Source organism: Pseudopipra pipra, chromosome 8 (genome assembly GCF_036250125.1).
Source record: "Pseudopipra pipra isolate bDixPip1 chromosome 8, bDixPip1.hap1, whole genome shotgun sequence".
Classification (NCBI taxonomy): domain Eukaryota; kingdom Metazoa; phylum Chordata; class Aves; order Passeriformes; family Pipridae; genus Pseudopipra; species Pseudopipra pipra.
Window position 1 is genome coordinate 35,800,124 of NC_087556.1, and position 26,729 is coordinate 35,826,852.

At 40.5% G+C, this 26,729-nt stretch overlaps 1 long non-coding RNA gene across 1 annotated transcript in view; it reads right to left on the minus strand.

The window, feature by feature from the left end:
- LOC135418366 (uncharacterized) overlaps positions 1 to 25,950 on the minus strand; it is a 121,737-nt gene extending 95,787 nt beyond the window's left edge. The window contains exon 1 of the long non-coding RNA XR_010432406.1: positions 25,831 to 25,950. This is a non-coding gene — a long non-coding RNA (uncharacterized LOC135418366). The remainder of the gene's footprint in view (positions 1 to 25,830) is intronic.
- Positions 25,951 to 26,729: the final 779 nt, after the last annotated feature.

The window sequence follows — 26,729 nt, forward strand, 5'->3', positions numbered from 1 at the left end:
CCCCTCTTTGGTCCCTGCACACGGGCGCCATTTAGTCGCGACGGAAAGCTCTAGACACCTCAATGTGAGAATCCAGGAACTTCGTTTATTGTAGATTGACAACAGCTTAATATACACTCTATAATAGGTTCATGAATATTACAGAAATTAGGCTCATTATTGGTGCTCAGTTAGGTGGTGATATCATCTTAACTGTCTTTCATTGTTTACACAGGTGGCTCGTTAAGTGTCTCTGTTTTGGTAATGCCTAGCTCCTGTTTTTCAGCCCAATTTAGAATACCCAAGGACGCTGCTGCTTTCTCACGGCTCTGCTATCTCACACTTTCTCATGGGCCTAGTCAGACTGCGTCTTATACTTTAGCAGCTCATCCATAGCCTTAGCCATGTTCATATGTCCTCGCATTTCCAACCAATTCTCTACACACAGCACTAATGATGTGGGCCTTAAGGTGCCAAGGTGAGGCAGGAGGAGCAGCCTTGCCACTAATTAGAAGTTTCAGGGGTTTTAAAGTCTCATTATAATCCAAGTTAAAATGATTTTTTTTTCCCCCCTCTTCTTTCAGAATTTCTGTGTGGTGGGTTGACCTTGGCTGGATGCCATTTGCCCATCAAGCTGCTCCATCACTCCCCTCCTCAGCAAGACAAGGAGAGGAGGAAATAAGGTGGAAAAAACAACCCCTCTCATAAGTCCAGATAAAGGCAATTTAATAAAGGAAAATCAGTGCAAAGGAAAAACAAAAGATTTATTCTCTACTTCCCATCAGCAGGTAATGTCTGGCCACATGTCATAATAATGAATGTCCCCCCTGTTCTCTTAACTTTTATTGCTGAGCAGATCTCATATGATAAGGAATATCCTTTTGGTCAGTTTGGGGCAGCTGTGCTGGCTGGGTCCCCTCCCAGAGTTTTGCCCATCCCAGCCTGCTGGTGTTGGGGAATGTTGGAGAGAAAGCCACGATGCTGTGCCCCAAAACACTGCTGTGCTATCAACACCTTTCTAGCTACCAACACAAAGCACAGCACTGAGGGCTGCTGTGGGGAAAACTGCCTCCCTGTTGAGCCAGACCCAACACATCCTGTTCAGCCAAAACCCCCTCCAGACCTCCAGGAAGAGAGAGAGGGACACACACCAAGCTTCTCCCAAGGTTTTGTGTGGAAAGCAGAGTTTTACCCCGGATTTAAAGCTGTATTTGAGATCACAGTGCCTCAAAACAAAAACATTTCAAGTACAAACAGGCATTTGGGGCTGAAATTTGATTTTGTCAAAAGAACTCTGAGCAGGTCCCCTCAGGACACAGGCAGTGCTCTCTCATTTCTCCTTTCCCCCTTTATCCACGTTCATTCCTCCACACCCTTTAATTTTTAAATTTTTTCTGCTCTGGGGACAGGAGTGAAAGAGCACTTCAGGGCTGATTCTTTCCCTCCCTTCCTTTACACTGTGCAAACAAATCAAGAGCAACTTGTAAGACTGAAACAACAAGTACCGAGACTGAAACTATAATTAACACCAAGAGCTGAAGCACCAAACTAAGAGGCAGGAAGGATGAATGTTTAACAGTCTGCCTCTAGTCTAAAGACAAACAGATTGATTTTTAGGCTTCACCTCTGTGGTATTTCAAACAGTAACTTCATTAGTATGAGACATTGATCTAACAGTCCAAAAAGGTGTCTCCATTGTCTGAGTTCTGCTGGCTGAGCCACCTGGGTGGAAAAGCTCATTTCAAAGCTCTGCACTCAGAGGGCAGTCAATATATTGCTTTGCTTCTATGATTTCATATGAGCTTGTGCACTGAAGACAAAAAAAATTTAAACCTGATGTATTTGCAGTGGGCTGGGAAGGATTAACCCCTTCCCAATCTAGTCCAAAGGTTTGCAAAAGGCAACCTGCAAACGCCAGACAGAAAATATCCATTCTTTACTGTGTCAAGTCCTGAGCTCTATTGCATTGCACAGTGCCACAAATAAAGATATAAAAGACTATCACCAGATTCTTTATACTGAGATGGAAACTAAAGGAAACTCTGAATACAACTGAGGGTATGTAAAAGAAATTATTGAGGAGAGAAAAACTTGATATTGGCTATGTTAGCAATTTTCTGCTCAGCTTTCTCTGTTTCAGGTGTATTCACTGGATCTGGGCTCACAATGGAAGATGATCTTTAATACCAAGGCAGTGGAGGAAGTTTCTCCTCCTCCTGTTAAACTTACAATGTGCTGTTCTGTTCCCTCTTTGTGTCTGCACATCCTCTATTTTTTGGCAAATGTCTTATCTGTGATACTGTGATACTGAATCTGCCTGTTCCAGTTTACTTTGCCATGGGAGAAAAATCTAAAAGGAAAGATAAAAATTTTGGATCTCTAATTTTTTCCACCCAGGGCAATAAAGTAGGGGGGAAAGTTCTCTCATTAGCACTGTGAATTGCTTCAATTACTTGAATACACCTTTCCATGAATGTCCAGTTAAAAAGAGTAAATTCTTTACTATTCTTAACCACCTTGACAGAACAACAGTAACAACCTGTTGCTCTAATTCCTCACCTGCTCTTTCTTCCACCACCAGTAACAAAAAAGCAGTAAAATCATTCTTGAGTTCTCCCATTTGAGAATGGCAGCATTTTTGCTTAATAAATGTTTCAATAAATAATAATTAAATGTTAATAAATACGTAATTTTTGCTTAAAATGCAGCAATAAGACAATGTCCTTTTACATGAAGGAAGGAAGTAGAGACAGTAGACACCTATATATTGGTGTTCCTACCCATGGCAGGGAGTTGGATCTAAAAGATCTTTAAGGTCCATTCCAACCCAAACCATTCCATGATTCTATAGTTTATCACAGATGTTCCCATAAAGAACAGTGGCATTTTCTGACTAGCTATAATTAAAAAAAAAATAATAAAAAAATCTTTGTACTCATTAAAGAATTTGCTCCAACTTCATCTAGCTTCCTACACAGACACATAGCAATCCTTTTGGAATTCTAGGAAACATCCTATGATTGGTCTATCAAGGATTATCTGACTAAGAAGGCACATTCCAGAAAAAAAAGCCTGTTAACTTTGGTTTGTACTATAATACCTGCAATGATTGATGTTCTATTGTGATTATTGAGGAAGTCTTCTACTGTGAAATAGATAAAACAATATATAATTACAAGGTTTGTTGGCTGCAATAAAGCCCTTCCCAGTCTCCCCCACGCAATCCAATTTGTTTTCCTCGCACCTTTTGTTTCCTGCCCAAATATCCAAATTAATCATCTCCCTCCAAACCTAAACAACATTATGAAAATCACCACAAAGCAGAACCTGAGAAATTTTCCTGCTGGCATTTCCTTCTCCAGATGAACTCATCAAGTCTCAATGCAAAACACCAAATCTGCTGTGAAATGAACTGCACAAAATCTGCAGCAGCAGGTCAGAATCCCAGCAAACTCTTATGCAGATATTTTTCAAGAAGACAGTGTAACTCTCCATATTACCAACGTTCATTAAGCTCTTTCAACTGGTAACAATGCAGAACAAGTTAAATTAGCACAGAGCTTAAGCTGAAATCAGCCATTCCCCTCACCCTCCACAAAGAACTCTATCATCAGGAATATTCTGTTTTGGGAAGTTTTTATTAAGCTAAGATAGAGTTTCAGCTTTTAATGAATATGGACTTTTTCTTTCCAACTGCACCTGATTACAACGGAATATATTTATGATATTAATCTGTTTGCTTACCAACAACAGCAGTATGAACAGAAAAAGGTATCAGAAATGTTAAGTTTTGTGTATGTGGTTTTCAATCATCCACAGCTGAAAGGGAAGTGAATTATGGGGATATTTCCTTCTGTTTTTTTTTTAATTAATGTTATTATTTTTGAGCAGCCCCAGCAGTGCAATCATTCATTTATCTTTTCTGAGGAGCAGAGTGTGTTTGTCTCAAAGGGTGGCTGAAGCTGAGGAGTAGCTGAGCACACCAGGAAGAAATGGAGCATTCAGGACATTAAATGTCAAAGATGCTGGGGATTGAAAGGGTGTCAAATCAGCCTCTTACCTGTGGGTCAGGTTTGAGGCACTTGGCAGCACAATTTGGGAAGCACACTCTGCTGCTGCTTGGTGGGGACACAGAGACCTTCTGTCTGTCCCTCGGCCCATCTGGCATCTCCCACAAGCCCCGAATTCACTCCTCCAACACAAACAAGTGAATAAGCCCTGTGTGTTTAATACTTCACACAACTTCATCTTAAAGGGAACTGGGAAGAAAAAAAAATAGGAAGGAAGGAATCAGCCTGACTCTTTCTACAACAGACTCCACACTGTTCCTCTTGGTCAGGGCTAATTTCGTGCACTGATATCATTATTTGCACGCTTTGCTGATTGGCAACAGAAGAGAGACACTAACTCATACAAATTGAAACTAAGGAAATGAATATGGGTGTTTTATCCCCATAAAACAGGATAAATTCGAGTGGTTTATTCAGATGAACACTGTTATTCTGGCAGTCCCACCTCAATGACTAAATACTGTTATTTGGGAAGAAATACAAATGCATCTTGGTCATCAAGTCAGGATTCCTTTAGAAAAGGAAGAAAAGCTAGATTTCATTTTTTTTTCCTGACTTTTGAGTGGCAAGCAAATGAGCTGTGAATTCAGCTGCAGAAATAAACCTTGCTAATGCATGAGGTCACCTAGCTTGAGGATGCATTCAGTCATAGCTGCCTCATAGTCAGATCAGTGATGCCCTTCTCATCAAAGTTTAGGAATGTTGAGACATAACAGGTCTTTGAAGGCTCATTTCTAAATGCCATGATAGCTGCATCACAAGATTTAGGGAACAAAATTATTTATTTATTTAAAGCCTCAATTATTTAAACCAGATTGCTGTGCAAGTGTCCTCACTTCCTTTTGTTTAAGGAATGAAAAATTTCAGTCTTGGGGCTCTGGAGAGCAGCTGGATCCCAAGTTAAAGGGTGCAACAAGGCAAATTTTCTTTCTGTGTTTAAAATCCTTAGCCATGACTTCTTTAAGTTTTGGGAGTTGTCATAATTACAGCAAGCAAGTTCCACGAGTGCAGTCCAGACGCAGTGTCTGCACACAGAGCACCCACTAATCATTCATTCCCGTGGCAGAAGGAGTTTATGTGTGGGATTATATCCCAAGATGGTGCTGTAAAAGCTGCTGCTTTACTGGGAACATAACAGTGCTTGCACAAATTTTGTCATCTCCAGTGAAACAACATGTCCATTCACAGGCCAAGTGCTGGATGCCTTCAGCTTTTTGGAGAGGTTGTGTTCCTTTGGGGGATTAAATCATCTTCCAGAGATCACCACACTGAGCAAGCTGTGGCCTCTCAGCAGGGCTCAATCCTCAAATGCTTAATTAAATTTATTTAAATACATTTATTTGGCGTTACAAATTGGTTTGGTTGGGGTTTTTTACTATATTCACATCAGACCGTTCCACAGAGTTTTGTATAAGATGCTTCTTAACACATAACTGCAATGATCCTACCCTAGCCATTCCTGTTGGTTAACCAACACGATAAAAAACTGGGTAAAATCAGGTTATTGTGCTTGTAAAAGTGTAAAGAGAAATCAAGGTAGAAGATCTGGCTGGGCAGGAAAAAAACCAATTACTTATTTTTAAAACACAACAGAAAATATGACAAAATAATAACAAAAATACACCAGAAGTGTACACTGAACTGCAGAAATAGCTGCTTTGGGTCAGGTTAGCAAAATCTTTGTCACACACTGGGCAAGTGGCAGCTCAACTGATGTGGTTGGCAAGTCTAAGGCAGTTCCACAGGTAAAAGAACACATTCCTTCTGTATCACAACTAAATCAGTGCTTTACACCTTGTTTCTTTGTAGCATTATATAATTTCCTCTGACTTGATCACATGGCCTTACAATCACCATCATTAAGTGAGTACATTTAAAACTTCAGAGGGAGAACTTTCAGCATCAGAAGCAAAGCTCCCCTGTGATATTTGTTATGTGCAATGCAGCATCAGCTGTCATTTTAGTCATCACCACCCTTCTGTAATGAGGAAGCAGTTTACTGACAGTAAATGGACTGTATTACATAGATCTAAGTCTTCTATACTGTTTACTATGGTATAGAAAGCAAAAAAAAAAAGAAAAAAAGTATGTTAAGTATTGGGCTTTTATAATTTCCATCATTTTAAACCTCCCCAAGGTCACTGAAGGTCAAACCAGCGGCAGTGGTTGGGTTGAACCCCTCAACCACAGCCCTGTTGCCAGGCTCAGTGTGTCCTGTCCCTGCAGGAATTCCCCTGCTCTCCTCTACAGCCTCTTTCTTACAGGAGCTCCTTTGTCCTGCTCTGATCCCCGAGGCCTTGGAGAGCACCTGTCAGACACAGTCCTGGGTTTATTTATATTCCTGTCTCACAGTTGGGAGGTGGGCACGTGACAGGAGTCAGAAACCAAGGTGTTGGGCACAGCATGGCACTGCCAGCACTCCTGACTCTGCTTTTGGTTTGCTGTTTAACAAGGGCCAGCACATATAACCTCTTTGACTGAGCCCCAGCCCTCCTAGACCCCCCAGCAAGAGGCCAGATATCCTTGGCAGGGTCAGACTTGCACCCTCTGTGTTGGGCCAGCTGTGACATGGACCCTTACTACTCAATTTCTAAAATTTCTTGTTCTTCCCTACTAAGTTACAACTTTAAAAAGAAAAGCTTTAGGGAGCTGAAGCTCTAAATCTCAGATTTCATGGAAACTTGGCCAAGTTTATCCTTTAAATCTCCTTAGGAATCCCAGGCTGTGTTTTATTTTACTTGGTTTCCTGTTGCCTGTGTCCATCCTTTGCTGGAATTTCTGATCCAACTGCATGGGATTTATGAAAAGAGACATGGAGTAGAGCTCTGGAGGATGAGTGGGCAAAGCTGGTGAAGCTCAGGTGTCTGGAGAGCTCCTACCCCAAGGGATGTGGGTGAGAGAACCAATCACACCATAATGTGTTTAAATGAGTCTTTCCCAAAGGCAGCAAGGAACTACAGCACAACATGGAACAATCCATCATCACCCACTCTGTGCTCAGGGGGGTTCAGGGTGGGAGTTTGCAGGACTTGGCCACTCTGGAGACAAGAACATCCCAGCTGTGCCAGACTGCCCACTTCCCACAGAGAGAGCTCTCCAGTTTTTAGGAGCAGAGGCTTTGGAACACCAAGTGTGCTGCCTGCCTGCACCTGGGACAGGGTCAGCACAGCAGCTCTGCCTCACACCCAGCAGAGGGTCTGAGCCTCCCTGAGCAGCAGAAGGTCTGAGTGTCACCATTTTCTCTGTCACTGCCACCTCATGTCCCCTCAGACCTTTTCCTGTGCTTTTTCCTAACGCACAGTTTGCTTCTGCTGGCTATAAACCTGAAACCCTCTGGGACAGATGTTTTTCTGATTGCCTATTTGTGCTGGCAGAGACCTCAGCTGGGTTCTCCAGGGCCTTAACTCATAATTCCCCTGGCTGCCTTTTTCTGCCTCGAGCGTTGCATTTTTCTCTCAGTCAGCGAGCATTTCAGAGCATGAATCTGAAAATTTACATAGTGCTTTATTACAAAAGTGTTTGTGCTTCTAGTCCTTTCTTCTTGCCATATAATGAAATCACAAAGCAAGAATCTTTCATAATAAAATTCGATGTAGACATGCCTGGAAAATGAAATCAGAAGGAGGCAGCGATGGGAGAAGCTGCCATCCATCACAGCAGGCAGACTGTTCCCCTTGACAGCAGTCAGACACAGAGGTAGAAAAATTCAGTAATTTAATAACAGCTGCAGTAGAAAACCAGGAAGAAACATTATGATGCTAGTCACTACATATTTAGTATTATGTGTTACCTGCATCTCAGGCTCATGAGTGATGGCTACAGCAAAAAATTGCACTGAAGTTACCAAGCTGCAGCTTTTCCTTTCAGGCTGAAGAGTTCTTGCTCTTAGTTTCCCTGTCTGAAAACAGTGACCTAATGCCTTCTCTGACACCTCCCATCATACCCACCCCCCAAAAAAATAAAATAATCCAGGGAGAAAGGCTCAGCCAGAGGATGATTCACCCTGTTTTATCTCTGGGTGCTCAAGGGCCTATCATTTTCCATGGGCTAGAGAGATACTTCAGATTAGAAGCCTGACTTTAAAATAGGTGGTTCAGAGCAAGAAGCTTCCTCCAGACTTCAGCTTTGATGTCAAGTCTTAATTGGATACAATAAATTTATGGAGTTCATGCTTAAATACTTAACACCACACAGTCATTAACATATTTAGGTCCTTGTCACATCATACATTTCATAAAGCAGGAGGTGCCCACCTCTCCCCTGCTCCACCAGGAGCAGCAGAAACAGCTCTTTCTCCAAGAGAAGTCTTGGATCAGAATAGAAACCCTGACTTTTTATAAATTTCCATTCATTAATTCTTGCATGGGATTGTGTACACATTTAGTTTAGGAACAGGGAGATATGCAATGTAGCAAATTGCTCTAAGTACCCAAATTTCTCTAGTTCTCTTCAAACACAAAAGCTACAGGAACACTTGACAACCTTCTTCTTTCATTCACAGAAGAGAATGAAAAGCAATTATTAATTTAAACCCTGAGTTCTGGACTTAAACCCTGATTTATACTGTTTATTTTGTGTTATAGAAGACAGATAAAAACATCCTCATTGAAGTAAATCAGTTATGTTTGCAGGTTCTTGGGTTTTCTTCAAGAACAAAGCATAAAAAAAAAAAATCACTGGTAATTTTATAACAAGCCAAAGAAAACTCTAGGATAAATAACAAAATTAAAAAAAAGTTGTTTGAAGGCAAACTCTAAGTAGTTTTTAATTCTAATTTAATCAAGTGAATAACTCTGAATGCACAGCCTACTCAAAGACAGCCCTATTGTTCAGAAAAAGCTTCCAATGGCCTTCATGAATAACCCCACAGACCAGAACTATTAAAAAAAAAAAAAAAATCAAGGTATCAAACCAAAAAATATTTCACTGACATGTCATGTGAATTCAAGCAGCAAAAAGTCATTTTATGGAGAGATAAAATGCTCATAAAACATATCACAGATCCTCAGACAAAGAAAAATGCCAGGAGTTCTAAGTTATGATTACACGTTTTTTTCTCTCCAAGGATCCCTTCAATTCTTATTTTTAGACTTCTTTCTTTCTGTGAAAGAGTGAAAAATATGCTGGGAGAGCACTGGGGTTTTGGGAGAGGAAAATAGGGGGTTTTTTTGTCATTAAAGAAACATCAGTAGGGTTGTAGGTAATCTCTTAAGTGAGTGTTCCAGAAACTTTAAGTCAGTAAATGTGAAAAACAAAATACCAGCATGAAAAAAGATATTCTGACCTGGATCCTTCCAGTCCATGAAGGGCTGCACATCAGTCAATAATTGCTAATATATGTAGCACCAAAATATTTGACCATCTTTTCTGTTTGTCACGTGCAGATCTGGACCTCTAACCTAAGAATGAAAATAATGCCTCACTTCATGCTGCTGCAGCAATTTAAGATTTATGCCCCCTCAACAAGAAAAAGTAGATTTCAGGAAAAAGAACCCAAAAGCTGTGTTTTAAAAATTCCATTACTCCTCATTACTGGGGGAAAAAAATAAAAAGTCACTGTGTTTTATCTCTGTGAACTCACCACTCACACCAGTTCAGCCACTCCAGAAATAAAGCTGACAGACCTGATTTCAGCAGAAGCCAAGGCAAAAAACCCAACTAGATAAATGTTAGAGGAAATTTTGCCTAATGGAGGAAGAAAATTTGCATTTTATGGCCGTTTCTGCATATTTGTGATACATTTAATAGGCTCTGACCTTCAGAAGTAATAAAATTTGTGTTTTCATCTCCTCAGAAACTCTCTGGCTTGCTGCAGTTTGCTAAGAGCTGCCAGCAGTCCAAACTGGGAAGTAATAAACTCACCTGAATTATTTCCCTGAAGCACATTGATCCCTGGCTGACACTGGGAGCAGCCCTGGCTAATTATAATTGCTCTATAAAAACAAGACTTACCAAAGGACAACTTTTTGCCAAAGTATTCCCTTAATGGCCTGACAGAAACACATCATTTTCCTACAACTGCTTGGAGATATCTTCAGGTGAAATCAGGTGAGTTACCACTGGTTTCTCTGTTCTAACCTTTGCAATGACAAGGAAAAGTATTTCTTTTGCAATTTTGCATCTCAAAATACAGAGCAAAATTGCCATTGCTGTAAATCCAAGAACAGCAATAGGACAAGGCTGAAAAGTGGGGGGGAAAAAATAGCATTAAAAGCAGTGTTTTAGAATAAACAATAGTTTTAATTTTATTTGTAACTTCTCGGCCTGGAGTGTTAAACTTGACATGAGTTATATTTCACTGACTAAATTTCATAATTGCTTGGATAAAAATGTTACATCCCACAAAATACCACAGGTACATGATCTTATCCTATTCCACCTACTGAAAATATATAAATAAAACACAATGACACACAAAACCAACATGCTGTACAATAGTGGGAAGCAGCTTAACTCAAGAAACTTTTTTTTTTCCCTGGGTCCAAAGCATGTTTTATTCTTGTCTGGAGCACAAAGCCTATAAAACATATGATACACAATAGCAAAATTTTATAGACACATAAAAAAATTCACAGTGTGAGTTTTGAGCAAGTCTGAAGTGTTTGTGGAAGGAGTGACACTGCAAAGCCCCTCCTTTGGTAGCTGAGGGGTGAATCCCTCCAAGTCAGAAATGTCTTATTTACATTCTCACTGTCATTAAAAAGGTGCAAGTCTGATCCCACAAAAGTAGAAGAAAAAAATAAGGAGGTTGGGATGCATCTGTGCTTTGAAGCTTCATGTGAATTGAGCAGAAAATTCCCAAGGTACAGAGATCAGGAAGGAAATGTTCAGCTCCCTAAGAGAAAGTGCTGCTAAATGTTCACTTCTCACTCCTAAGGCCTGAAATCTGCTTTAAACTGCAGCTAGAAAAAGGTTTAATGTTAAGTATATGCCAAGGCTGTTATTTCTTTGAACACAATCTCTCTTTCCAAGTTAATTTTTTATTCTCTCATCAAGAATTTTGAAAAATAAGACTACCTTCTTTAGTAAATTAAAAAATAATAAAAAAGAAAATTAAAAATTCCCAGCTTTTAGCTTGCACATACAATGGAAGTCCCAAGAGACTGAAAGTTTCCCCTGTCAGTGCTCTAGGATTTGTTGGAGCTGACACCATGAGACACCAGATCCCACAGATTTTCCACAGAGGATGTAAAAGGCAGTGCCTTTCTGATACAGAGCAGGGGCAGCCAAGAAGTGGATCCCATTTGTCAGAACAAGGCAGAGGTGATGGGTGACCACAACAGACTGTTTGAAGACACAAACTGATTCCTAAATTTGCTTTAAATATAAGGATTTGTTTTAAATTTCAGTTCACTACCCTTTCTCTTTAAAAGAACAAACAGCATTTCTTACAGAAACCTTTTTTCTCCCCCCCCAAGAGTCTCTTCACACCCTTGACAGGACTAATTTAGTCAAGGAGATAGCAGAGGGCTTAACCTCTCTATAAAGGCAGAAATATCCTCCTTATTCAAAGCACTGATATTCCCCTCTTTCATTTATCCAAAAAAAAATGACATATCTTCCAGGCAATTAACATCATACCCAGCACCAAAAAACAAAAACAAGAAAAGGAGAAATTACACCATGAGCAAAACATGTTTCCAATATATTTGAATCAGAGAGAGAAATAAGAGTTGAGAGAGAGAAATAAGAGTTGAGAGAGAGAAATAAGAGTTGAGAGAGAGAAATAAGAGTTGAGAGAGAGAAATAAGCAAAACCAGTAACTGGTCTGGTACTGAGGAGACTTCTTATGTCCCAGGGCTCAATATCCACAAAGATTGTCTCATGAACCCCCTGAGCATCAGTGTGAATAACATTTCCCGCAAATTTCTCAAATCACACAAAAATTTCAAAGATTTGGAGACATGCACCAAATCTTAAATCAAAATTTAAGCTACTCTACCCTCGGTTTGGAAATTATTCTGCCCCTTAACAGTCTGTACAACACCTTCTGCACCAATGAAATAAATGCCCGTGTGTCTGGGCCACGTGGATAAGGAGTAACACAGTGCTGACACTGTGCTTGTTCCCTCAGAGCTTCAGTGGGCAGTCATGAGAAGCACATCTTTTCTCCCCCTTCCTGAAGCTGATAGGTTTCTGAGTGTAAAAAAACATTAAATGTATAGAACACCGTGCAATAGGTAATTCTGTGGCAAGTGTTCCATCATACAGAGCTAAACTTCAGCCCAGCTCAGCACTTACTCATGCAGTGTTCTCATAAAATGCTGATTTTCTCTTACAAGCCATCAACACTGCGTGGAGGGCAAGACCCAGAGACAGGAGTACATAGTATATAAGATAGTCATAGGAGAAAATAGGAACTGGATACAGGCTAAATAAAAATCAAAATGAGCAAGAACAATTTATGGTGTTGGGTATAACTAAAGGCGTTTTTCACAAAGGGGATGAGAGAAACATTTCCTCAGGTAGAAGATCTAGAGAGGAAATGTTCTGTCATTTTGGAAGTGTTTTTAGTAGACTCTGATTAATTTGAGATAGACTTCTTGATTTACAGGGGACAGAGGAAAACAGGTAACATTACCCTTGCTAGTCCTTCTGTATGGGGCTGTTTTTCACCACCCACAGATTTCATTTACCTATTCAAAAAATTAATACAAACCCTGGAATTAAAAAGTTCTTTTGATCTCCTGCCATCTTTCCTTACACCCATGCTGTAACTCAGGGTAATGAGTCAACAGGCCAAAAACTAAATACTTCTCACTACTCTTACAATAAGTGGTTTGATCAGCTGATATTTATTCGATAACTGAGATTATTTTAGGAATCTTTTCTTCAGTTCTTCAGTGTTTTGTTTTCTTCTGTAAGCAATATGTTTTTCCACAGTAAAAAGAGAACTAGCAGATATATGAGGACAGACATAACATGCATTTATATAAATTTTGTTTGCACTGATTTCTGTTATAAAATTAACTTCTCTGAAAGTCACTTGTGTAATAACAGATTCCATGCAATATGTAAAGAAATCTTCTCAAGGGTCAGGTGTAACCTCTCTGGAAATCCCAGGTGTCATTTAGTAGAGAATCAGTAACTTGATTTTTAAAGACACATTTAACTTTCACAGAATCATCAGGGTTGGAAGAGACCATCAGGATCACCTGGTCCAACCACCAACCCAGTACCACCATAATGACCCCTAAACCACATCCCCAAGTGCCACATCCAGATGCCTCTTGAACATTTTCTGAGACTCCACCACAACTTATTCCAATGCCTGACCACTGTTCCAATGAAAAAATAAATTCTAATATCTAACCTGAACCTTCTGTGGTGCATCCTAAGGCCATTTGCTCTCATCTTTTCACTCAGACATGGCAGAAGAGACCAACCCCCACCTCACTACAATGTCTTTTCAGGTAGTTGTAGAAATCAAGGAGGTCCCTCTGAGCCTCCTCTTCTCCAGACTAAACTCCCTCAGCTCCTTCAGCCACTCCTTACAAGTCATGTTCTCTAAATCCTTCACCAGCTTCATTGCCCTTCTCTGGACAAGCTCCTATAAGCCTTCAAATAAGTCTATAAGCTTTTGTTCTAAGTCTTCAAAATACCATTCCCCCTATAAGCAAGCATCCTCCTCCAAAAAAATAGCAAACATCTCTCTAAAACAAATAAACCAACCCACCAAATCACACACCAAAGAAACTTAAGCAACCAAAAAGAAACCACCACAAAAGCAAACACCTTTAACCAGCATCCCTCCAAAATCATTAAACACCTTTAACACATTGTGCAGGAAGCTGAGATCCTTGAGTCAGGATTCTTAAGGACTTGAATTTAGGGCTTTTTTCCACGTGGCCAGAGCACCACTGAATCATCAGCTGTACAGACACTGGCTCACAATTGCATTTCTGGTTAGTCAGGGAGCACAGCCTGAATTTCATGCTACTTTCTGTTGAATTGATGGCCCCTGACAAAGCTTCAGGCACTGCATAAAACCTCCCCGCTGCAAAGTTAATCCATAAACATTCCTTTAAACAAAACTTCAGCCTTCTGAGCAAGTTCTCTCTGATCAGAGCTTTGTGTCGTGCAGTCACAGCATTTTTGATCCTCCATCAGGGACTGAAAAGCCAAATTTATCCTATCATCAGACCACAGCTCAGCCTGCTGCTCAGCCTTCCCACCACACAGTTGCCTGAAGTCTGGCTGCTGAAGAAAACACGGTTTGAATTCCAGTTTTTACCTCTTTGATCCCTGTTTTGTCCAGAAATCAATTTTCAGCGCTAAAACCCATCTCACAGATGTGAGCTGCTTAAATAATGCAGCAGATAAATCTGGAACCATTTGCAGATCTTTTGTTTTATTTTTTCCCCCCATGACCAAGCCCATGCAATTTTAAAATAGGCACTGAAAGGAATAGTGATTGCCTTGTTTCAGGAGTTTCTCATACATTTGAATTTTCCAGAGCTCTGATGGATTAGAGCAGGTGCCAACAGGAGGTTGAATAGTTTTATTCCTATAATCCACACTCATTCTTTTGTCAAACGTGTGTTGGCAGTGCTCCCCTGGTACATTATCTGCCCTCTACGTTAATATTGCAAAGAAATCATTTCTCCAAGGTCTAAACTTCTTGTTATTACAATTTTTGCTTTATTTTACTTAGAGAAAAAGTTATAAACATTTACCCTGTCGCGATTATTTCAGGAAACACTGGCACAGGTTGCCCAGAGAGGTGGTGGATGCCCCACCCCTGGAAGCATTCAGGGTCAAGTCTGATGGACTCTGAGCAACCTCATCAAGTTAAAGATGAGTGGAGGTTGGTCTAGGTAGCCTTTAAAAGGTCCCTTTCAACCCAAACTGTTCTATCATTCTAATTGACTGAACTGCAGAGATTCCCACCACCACTGGTGATCACACCTGTGCAGTCTCACAGCTTTGAACATTCTCATCCCTCCCCAACCCTGTTGAACCAGAATTGGTTCTTCTCTGAGCCCAGGCATGACTCTGCAGATCCCAGGAGGCACTGCCCAGGCTCCTTTCAATCAATTCATGCCCAACTGCTTCTGTTTCTGATATGAATTATGTACTCAGCTGTGTTCCACACTGACAAAGGTATTCCAGTGGCAACCATGACTTTTTTCAGTGCCCAAGCCAATGCAATCAGATTGGAAGAGCACAGTTCATCAGCAAAGCCCAACAACAGCAGGTAGGACTACTTAATTACCACAAACACATTTTCTCTTTGTCCCTCTGCTCAATTCTCTCATACAGCTTCAACACCCATGCACAGCCCTGACAACTTTCCAATTCTCATGACACAGTAGCTGCCCTTCACTGAGCAGGAACACTCCAGTGCTCACCACAACATTCCTCTGACACTGGGGTCAAAAGTTGGATAAATTGAGTGACCTGAAGCCCCAGTTCACTGGGAAGGGAGTGAATAATAAGACTGAATGGGTGAACAAATTAAAAACCCACCAGATGCCTCTGAAGCACATCTCCAAAAGCACCTCACAGAACCTGCAGAATCCTCTTCCTTCCTCAACAAGCCATTGAACTCCAGCATAAATTTTCTACACCTATAAGTGTCTTACTAAGAATATATTTCTAATATTAGTGCTCAGAACCAGTCTATGGCACAAACCCCACCTATGTTAAATACACAGATGAGCCCTTTGCAGCTGGATTGCACTTTAGCTGTGTTTGAAGTCAGTTAGAAGTGGGTATTTGCAGGCTTTAAAGTTATATTGCCAAGTTAACAAACTGTGGAACGCTGCCTGCTGGATTTTTCTCGGCAAGAGAAGGACAAAAGAAGAATGAGAAAAACGCTGTGAACAAAGCTGTGCTACAGTGGCCACTGGAGATCAGAAACACAGATGTTTGGGGGGATTCCCTTCTCTTTTGCAGGTGCTTCTGGGTCAGGGTCCTGAATTGCAGCTCTTTCTTTGCTCTCAGATGAGAGCAGCATTCCAGAGTTATTTATTTAAAGCCTTTCTCATCGGTTTGTGTTGTTCAGGACCCGAGCTGTACAATCCAAAGCTGTCTTGCCAGACCTGCCTTGAAAATGAACCTTTGGAAGAATCATATTGCCAACTAAGCACCTGTATGGACAAAGGGAGCTTGGACTCATTTCGGGAAAATTATACATAAATGCCATGGAGATTGGAGCAATATGTTTCTTTTTGCACGTGTACTTTATTTTTGCAACAAGACTCTACAGTGCAGAACAAATGTATCATGCACCAAAGCCAGCTCAAAAACTGTCAGCAATTAGTTTTCTTCAATAGACATTCTGCTTTTTCTGTGACAATAAAACCCTGTGACTATTATCCCTCCTAGCAGATTGCAGAGCATCTCATCTGTGAATTCCCCAGAGCGTCAGTGTGTGTCTCTGGGATGGTGTTGCAATTATAATGTGGGATGTTCTGAATGCCTGAGTCTACCTTCAACCATCTGGAGTCCCTCCTTCATTAAATTTGGGTTTAGTGTTTGTACAGTCTCCTGGTAATTAATTTCAGAGATAGATTTGTCCCATGTTCAGAAGCCTGTCATTCTTCAGTTTAATGACAGCTTGAAAGATTAGAGACAGAGCAACACATAATTATATCCAGTATATTAATATATAAAAAAAAAACATGTTTATCTAAAAACCCAAACACACAGCCCACATAAAAACAAGAGTTTAGATTTTTGATCACTTTATTCAGTGTAGAGGGGGGAGATGATACCATTTTACCCATATTAATAAAGAGTTCCAAATCTTTATTAATGGATTAATTAATTAATCCTTCAAAGCCCTGAGCACAAAGCAAGGTCCAGAGAAGAGCAAAACTGCCCCACCACCATCCCTTATCACACATGGGCTGTAGCTACAGAGGACACAGAACCCTTGAGGAGCCATGAACCAGCTATTCCCATTTCCAGCAGCATGAAGAGATCAAAGGTGCACAGGCCTTGAAACCCATCTAACTTATTAAACAGATGAGTTTAATGCTGCAACTCAAATAAGGCAGGAAGGCAGAGGGTGTTAATTGTCCCACAGCTCTGTAGGATTGAAGCTGGAGCAGTTTATAAACCAGGAACATGTAAGAGGGGAGGTAGGGAGGTTTCTTATTGTTGTGTGATGATTTTATTCTTCTTTAATAGAAGCCTGAATCGCATTTAATCAGAGAAAGGGTGATGCACATAATTACACCACAGTGTGGATGTGCCATTAAGGGCTAGTTGGTTTTTTTTTTCCCCTTTTAATTTCAGTCAGTGATTTCAAGCATTAATAACCTCCCTAATTTTTTTCCAGCTAATGTGAGCACAGATGCTAATCTTGCTTATATAAGCAGCTCCTCACCTCACTGTTTTCCAGGGACCAAACCAAGTGCAGCAAATTCATCAGACTCTGTACTGGGATTGATCAGTCTGTCTGTAAATCAGACTGATCACTTCAAACTCCAGAGCTTCTACTTCCAAACCTTGGCTGAACCAGTGTCCCAACTGGTCCCCAAACTGCTTTGGGCAGTTGGCACTCTCACAGAGGATGCTCTTCCTCTGAAGAGGTTTTTTTCCCAAACCTCCAGAAAGGTGTTCACCAATAGCAATTCCATCCTAAAGCACAATTAATTTGGGACAATTGCTTATCAATCAGTTGCCATAAAACCTAAAACGACCTGCACTAGATCAGTAAAGTTGCCTGCACAGAAGTACATCACTGTGCACTCTCTACAGAATTCAGGTCATGTATTCTGCCATTAAATTTTAATTTCCTTTTAATGAAAACCAACTTGCTGATTACAGCAAGCACCCCAAGACTAGTCCCTTATTAAATTCTTTTCATAATGATATAACTTGAGAAAAAAAAAAAATAGAGTTTTATTATGAACTGCCCCATATTGTTCTCTGGGAAAACACAAGAACTGAGAAAACATGATTAAAATATGTCAAGAACATTATAAAAAAAAAAAAAAGAAAAAAAATAGAGTCATTTAGTAGTGGTTACATGTGAGAATTAAAACAATCTACTAATTCTGCAATTTGTCTTGCAATGCCTCTCTTAGGGAGAAAGAACGTCTGTAAGTAAAAATAATTAAATCTGCTTTTTAATATAAGAGAACCACAGTGAAATATGTGGATACACTCCTAGCAGAATTCCAGGCTTGAATTCCCCCTAGAACCACAAACCCATTACCTTACAAAGGCAGAATAGCCATCTGGGTGAGAAGAAGGATGCTTAGAGACTATTGTTTGTTTTTCCAGATTGAATTAAATAAACCAAAGTAGACTCTCCCAACCTTTTATTGGGCTGCCTGGAGAAATATTTCAAAGCTGACATATTTCTACCTTCAAATCTAATTTATAGTTTGGGCTTGCACAGACATTTGGCTTATTTAGAGGTTTTTTTAATGGGCCTTTTTGAGGAAATACACCAAGATCTAAATATTAGCTAAGCTGGTTTTATTTCAACATTATGAAATATGCCTAAATACACATTGATTCTATATATCACACAAGGTGTCTGGGAAAGAAAAAAATAAATATATCACTCACTATTCAAACTTTTTTACACAACCAGAACAACCTAAAGAATATTCCTAAAAGCCACAATCTTGGGGAGTTATGAATCAGAGGCAAGATTTCCAAAGACTCCAGAAGTAGCAAGATCAAACTTCTGTGTCAATTCTGTCTTACCAAGGAGAAGCTCCAGATTTAAAACCTGTAACAGCAAAACCTCCCACACCAGGGAGAAAATGAAGTTTATTCTTTTAGAGCTGTCTCTTCACAACAGTTTTTTTTCCAAAACAAAGGAGGTGAATTTTATAACAGTGGCTAAAATATATCCTATTAAAATTAAAAAGCACATACAACATGAAAGATATGAAATTAGAGTGGATGCCACTGCCCTAACTTTACTGACCTATGATCAAAGTAAGTCTTTGCAGTGTGGAATTGCCTGTTGGAGCTCAGATAATCCATCAGCTACTTCACATAAGCAGCAATATACACAGACCTGATGCCAAAAACACCTTCAAAGTTAAAAGAAATACCAGATCTGTGAGCTGGAGAACATCCTTTTTCCTAATTGCAGTCAAAATGTTTAGTGGAAGGGAATATAGTTTGAAGAATTTAGAAAGAAGTACTTAAAGTGGCAAAAAATGAAGACTGTGGGTCAAGGAACCACAGCAGAAAGTATAGATGGATCCCTTTTGATTGACCTTAAGCCCTGAGCCAAACTAGTGCCAGTAAAAATAATCTTAGGGGGGAAATGGTGTGAAGATGGAGTTTTACAAAAAAGCTTTAGCATTGTGGTATTACTGGCAGCAGAGTTCCTGCAAACCCGAATCAGCAACAAGGCCCTACACAGACATATTCAAAAACAGCCCTAGGGAAACAAAATTTACACTTAGATTCACTCTAACCAAATAGACACCCAGTCCATCAAATGATAAAACTGCCATCTTTATATTCATATAAAAAAGTGGGGAAAAAATATTAAAGCTTATCACTGTTTTCAGGCATTCTGTGACTTTTCAAATCTTTATTTCAGGGCAGCTTGAGCTAATATTCTTTTTGGCCCTGGAGGTTTTCCTCAGGACTTTGTGTAGTTCACTGCTCAAAGTCTACAAATGTCTCCAGTAATGCACTGGGAAAGCAGCTCCCACATCTCACAGGGCTTTTGCAAAGACATTTCTAGTGTCTGTCAAACCCAAACTGTTCCCTACACTACTGCTGGATGACTATACTGCAGTGTGATTATACCTGTAGGAAGTAAAATATTTTAAAATACTCTTTCATTGACCACCAGGAGATGAAACCTCCGTTAAAGGCTTCTGTTTAAATGCTGATATTTGCATGATAATAAATACAGGAGTTAAATTCTTGCTTTCCCTTTACACGAATTATAACAGGACAGGTAACAGTAATTATGTTCTTTTGAGTGCTGGGAGACCTAATGGGTGTTTGCAAAGCTCTAGCAGAGCTTCAGATGAAAGGTCTCATTGTAAGGCAAAGTGCTGGTGATGAGAAGCCAGGAGGAGATGTGCTGGAGAGCAGCCCTGGGGTGTGTGATGGGCCCCCAGGGAGACCATCAGAGAGGCTCACAATTAGAGATTCATCACCCTTCCCTCTCGTGCCACTTCTCTGGTTTAGTGTAATGCATAAGGAAGACTAAGGAAAGGACAGAACACAGGGAACTGTTGTGACAAATGTTTCCTTTCAAGCCCTGTCAACCCCAGGGAAGCAGGTAATATTTCTCCCAGGTTGTGTAACTTGCTGAACATCCAGCACTCAAACTGCCAGCGTGTGACTCAGGGGGAAAGGCACAGCAGCTGGGAAGAGAAACCAGAGCAGGTGGAACCCATCAGCCCATCCCAGGAACCCACCAAAGGCAACCTGTGCCCTCCTGCCCAGCACAGGGGGAGTGCTGTGAGTGCCCAAACACCTCACACAGAGGGAGGAACCCGGGTCCGTGCCCTAAAGGCAGCAGAGAATGAATTAATAGCACAAGTGGCAGGAAAGGAAAGGGGTAAGAGGGCTGAGGTAGTGATCATGTGTTTATTACAAAAACAGTAGAAGTCTTTTGCAGAGAAACTCTCTCCCTAATTCCCACCTTAGCTATAACACCAGCCAGCACATCAGTGGTGGGGCTGAACTGGGAACCAGTCACTCTGCCTGGTTTAGAGAAAGAGGTTTTTTTACTTCAAAAACCTTCATGAAGGGAAGCAAATGTTGAGCCTGCCTTTTCTAAGCCAGCTCAGTTCACAGGGCAAGAGGAAAGCAAAGAAAAGGTGGATAAAATGGCAAAAAACCTAAAGAGATCTAAACCTGCACTTTGACTACAGCCCCAGCCCTGCCTGTCCTTGCCAGGACAGAGCTCGACAGAAAGAGCCCGGCAGCAGCCCAGTGTTTGTACCTGGAGAATTGTTCCCTCTTCCCTGGGACAGTAGTAAATTCAGCTGTAAAATATTACCATACAATTTACTGTGCAGGGTCCAAAGCCCAGCTCCAGCCATCCAGCCTGGTCCCTGCACCAGCCAGGAGTCCCCCCTGCACACATCCTGGCCCAAGGGCTGCTCAGCAGCCTAACAAATGCAGTGACCACCCAACAATGACCATGACAGCAAATTCCTCATCAACCTCCACATAACACCTCAGAATTAATTTTTTTTCCAAAAATTGAAAATACTAACAGGTAGAATCAACACTAACCTCTTTTGAGCTGAGCCATTCAGACCTCCCTGCTCCCTCCAGGCACCCAGCTCTCTCTCTGCTTGCCTAGAAGGTTTCTAAATCAGCTGCTGGGAGTTGGGGATAATTACTGATTACTTGGTTTCACCTGGCCAGCAAGTCTGGCACACAAACTAAGCACCAGAGTGCCAAGTTGGAGTGGGGAATGGTTTCTGTCTCAGAGATTGCACGTTTTTTGTATTACTGTGATTTGGTTTTGGGATTAAAAGCTCCTCTTACGTCAGATGCCTTGTCTCTTATGGTTCTATATGTTTGAATTAATTTTATTAAAGTTACTCCATCATTTTCTCTCAGAAACACTGGCTTTTAGAGTGGGAAATAAACTACTGAACTCTGCTGCCACAAAGTGCAGGGTGACTGCACTGCACTGAGGCAGCAGGACCAACAACATCCCGAAATTCTGATGCTCTTCTCTATTTTGACCAATAAACAGGAGGAACTATTGCTTGCAGTAATGAGTGTTCACAAAGCTGTTGCTACCACACATCATTGCCTCCCAAAGCACCCATTTCCTAAACCAGAAGAGGAAGAATGGCATCATTACTGGCAAAGCAAGTTTCAAAATAAGTACTGTGTTTGGCGTGGCAGACACTCTGCTCCTTTAATTTGGTTTTGACATCCACACAAAGGAGTCTGTTTAAAAACGAAGGAGGGATAAAATGCCACGGTGCTTTCCTGAATCCAAACTTACAACAAAGGTACTATTTAGGTTTCAATTTCTTTTGTCTCACTGTCAGCTCTGAGCCTTTCCAGGAGTCAATCACTGGGAATTGAAATCATTAGAAACAATTTCACTGCGAGCCTCCAGCTCCAAGGTACAAGTGAGGGCAGGGTCTGTCCTGAAGCAAACGGCATTGGGTGAAACTGTTCAGAGTTACAAGGTTCATTATAACTTTTTAAGCACTTCTATGCTTATGGAAAAAAAAAACAATAAAAAAGCTGAAATCTTACAATAGGCTTTGCCTTATTATTCACAGAATCAAAGTGGATCCCATTTTCTTCTTGGAAGAGAAAATTACTTTTTTGAGCTGAACTCGGCGCCAAAGAGCTTTATAAATTTTGCCTTGCTCAGCAAGTTTGGCCAACAGCAAAATTAAAAAAATTAAAACCACGCTGAGATATTTTCAAAAAATGTTTTTTTCTCTGCAAAATTCATTAGCATAGCAGGTTAAAAAAAAATTAAAAGAAAAAAGAAAAAAACCAAACAAGCAAACCCAAAAAACCACCTGTCTTCCTGTTCAGAAAGTTTGTAAGAATTTTTTTGACACACTTGAGTTTGAAAGCCACACTTACGAGATTATCACTGTTCACATATATGTGAGAAAGGAACCTGAGGGCTTTTTCTGAAATTTATATTTAAACAATGAATTTTTTTTCCTTGTTACCGAAAAGAAAATTCATGTGCCATTTATGTACGGTTTTGGTTTCAGCCCAAAGTATATTTGATCAAATAAATCTGATTAGATATATGAAACACAGACATTTCCCTGATATACCTGGGTAAAATGATGATACTTTCAGACAGGAGCATGTTGAGTGGCTATGGCACAGTGCCTGTCAAAATCCAAGTTTGTTATTATTAAAGATAAGTTTCCCAACCTGTTTTAGATGCTTATATTTGTCATTCAGACAATTTTGCTTCCAGTATTGGACAAAATATCAACAAATGCAAGGTGCAAACAACAACTGTGTGCAGTGCTGTCATGAATACATAAAGGCAAACCAAGCAAATGGAGTGTAAAAACATTCCTGAAAGTGTTTCACATCTCATATTGCATTTAAACAAATGGAGGATGCTGTGGAAAGCACAGCTTACTTTGCACTTGCGTGCTGATGGTTACATCAAAAGCATTTTTTTTCCTGAATAGATTATGTTTTGTCTATTTTAAGCAAGCAGTTCCATTTCTGTTAGATATTTTTAAGTGACTACCTTAGAAGACCATCTAACTCACTCCAACTTTAGCCTTGATTGCATAAATCAGCAGTGTCATTTTAATTTAAGTGGAAAAGATTCTGACTTGAGACAAACGGGGCAAAATTTCTGACAGCTGAACCATCTAAAACACAGCCTTAAAAGCTACATATTATTCAGCCTGTCATTTCTGTTTACTTCAGTGGGGAAAGCTCTTTTTTGCTCTTTAATCCCATTAGCCCAGATGGAATAGCTTAAGATGGAAGAATCATGGAATGGTTTGGGTTGGAAGGGAATGGATCATCCCATTCCACCCCCTGCCACGGGCAGGGACACCTCCCACTAGCCCAGGTTGCTCCAAGCCCCGTCCAACCTGGCCTTGGACACTTCCAGGGCTGGGGCAGCCACAGCTTCTCTGGGCAACCTGTGCCAGGGCCTCCCCACCCTCACAGGGAAGGATTTCTTCCCAATATCCCATCTATCCCTGCCCTCTGGCAGTGGGAAGCCACTCCCTGTGTCCTGTCCCTCCATCCCTTGTCCAAAGTCCCTCTCCAGCTCTCCTGGAGCCCTTTTAGGCACTGGAAGGGTCTCTACAGTCTTCCTGGAGCCTTCTCTTCTCCAGGTGAACCCCCCCAGCCCCCTCAGCCTCTGTTCACAGCAGAGGTGCTTCAGCCCTCAGAGCATCTTTGTGGCCCTGTTTTATCATTTTTCAAGATGTTTTAAAGAACAACATGTTTTTTGTTCTTTCTCCACAGGCTTCCAAGATTTTCAAGTGAGGTATAAAATCAATCCTCACTGTTTTTCAAAATAATTTCTCTTTCTGTTGCTTATTTTTACCCTCTAAGCTATAAATGAGGACAGCACTCCCAAGCTGGTGCTGAAAAAGAAGCAAAGCAGCCTAGATAACAAAATTAAGTAAGTTAGGAGATTTGGCTGATGTGCCTTTAAATTAGCCTTGATAGAGTAAGGAAAGAGTTGGACAAGATGTTAATTTGAAGTAGTTTTGATCTGTGTGATTACACATTCCTGACAGGAAAGAGGATTGGTACAGAACTAATAAAAAGGAAAAGTACTAAGCCCAGAATGGGGGAGCAAACAAGGGTAAAAATTGTTTTAATGCACTGAGATCTATCATGCAGAGTTGAAAAGTCAGACTGTGAAAAGCCAATTAGTGCACCAAATATGAAAAGCACACGAATTAAATATAAAAAACATCATCAAAGGGAGCTGAAATATGGATGTTCCCAGCATGCAGACATTAAGACATTTCAGATGAGTATATAAGAAAATGTTTTTAAAAAGAAATGAAAGGCAGTGGGAATTCAGTAAAAACAAGCCTGTAATGGGCAAATGATAGACTGTGAAATGAAAGTATAAAAGCCAAATCTTTATATAGTGTCTAACACCAACAAGACACTTTAAGGTTGACTTTATGGGGTTCTGTGCCATAAACATCAAAACTTACAAAGCTGTTTTGTTACTTGATGCATGTTTTTATTTAATCTCTTCTGTTCTGGGAGTGATAATGAGCAAAAAGATGGATTGCATAATACCCATGTTACAAGAACCAAAAATAAGAAGCAATATCAGCATTGATGTTTTAAATGATTAAAAAATATTTTGAAATTAGTATCTCTTATTAAGGAACTTGGGTGCCCCTTGCAGTCTGAACACATTAAAAACTGTTTTAATATAAATATTGAATTTATAAGTGACTTTTTTGCATTTGGAGTGGTCACCTGCTGGCTTTTATTCAAAGGAGATCAAACAGGGAGGGTTTTTTTGCTGGTCATCTTCCATTTGGGTAAAGGAAAATATTAGGCAGTATAGGATGCCAACAAAATATTTGACAATTGCAAACAAAAGTTGTTTGAGTTTCTAGCAAGCGCTGACAAAAATGGGCTTTAAAACCCCATATTGTTGGAGGAGACAAATACAAAGAATGGAAGAAAGGTGTCGAGATTGAGACTCCTCCTGAAGATGAGACCACTGTAGGAGTGGATATGGACTGTTCTGGACTCTTTTCCGGAAAACACCTCTACCTATCCCAGTTCTTTTAGTTCAGTTTGCTACAGAAAACAACTTTAAGATGGGAGCCCCTTTATCTAAAGACGAGACTGAATTGCACAACCGTATAAAAAGCCTGATTAAACAACGAGAGCATCCCTTAGACAAAAGCACCTTAAAGTCTTTAGCAAAATGGATTAATAAAAATAGAGAAACTGTCCCAGAAAGCCTAAATTATGAAGACTGGGACAAAATAGGAGCTTCTTTACGGAGAGCTATTTCCAAGGGAGACAAAGAAGCGGCTAAAGCGGTAATCACATGGAGACCAGTCGTTAACATTTTGAAACAATTGGAGCAGAAAAAACTAAATAAGATACCAACAGAAAAGGAAGGGAGTCGCGGTTGAAGCACGGTAATGGCGTTGGGAAAAGATCAAGACCAAAAGCTTGAGGAATTAATTGCTGCGTCATTTCAATTAGAGTCTCAAAATGGTGACAAAATCCCGCCAGCTTAAAAATAGCACGCGTGGCCCATTCCAAGACGGTGCCAGCTTTAACTTACAAAACAGCGACAAGTCCAGACCCGTCCAAAATGTTGGTCATCGTCATCATATTCAAAATGGCGACAGTTACTGACCTCCACAAAATGGCCGCTCGTGCTGTCGTTCATCCTGAGGTGACACCCTTAGAGACACACGGAACGACGTCAGCCACGTGTTACAACAAAGTGGCTGCTCCCACACACAACAAAATGGCTGCACCCACGCACAACAAAATGGCTGCGCCCATGACCAATATGGCGGCTTCCTTACATCCACTTCCAGTCTGCCGGAAGTAAACAAGCCTCAAGATGGCAGCGGTCATGACCAATATGGCGGCTTCCCTACATCCCCTTCCAGTCTGCCGGAAGTAAACAAGCCCCAAGATGGCAGCGCCCATGACCAACATGGTGGCTTCCTTACATCCGCTTCCGGTCCGCCAGAAGTAAACAAGCCCCAAGATGGCAGCGCAGAGTCACTCCATATAAAATGAGAAAATGCAGTGGCAAAATATTTACATTGAGATTTTTTTTGTTGCATTGATAAATTTTACATTTCAGTGGTTCAAGAAGGTTTTTACGTGGTGTATGTTTTGAATAGCTTAAAGGTGCAATTCAATATCAGCATCAAACCAAGATAAAAACTGTAACTACTTGAAAAGTGAGCGTTATATTAGGGTGTGAATACTGTCTCGTTTTTTTAAGCATTGGGAAAAAGCTTAAGGACAAAGTCACCTAGAAGTTATTTGACACGAATACTTTATATTTCTGGAGGTAGTCAGCACCTCAAACTAATGTCAAGTCAACACCCAGGATTCCTGTTGAGCTTGAGTTAATATTTTAGTTCAGTCATAAGCCAAAATGCTCTGCAGTGTACGTGGAAAGTGTGGCATGTCTGCTCTTCAGACATTTTTCTCTCTAATAATACATTTTCTACAGCTGGAGACCATCTTTATTCAGAGTACGGTAAATACTGAATTGCTACAAAACCTGATCTT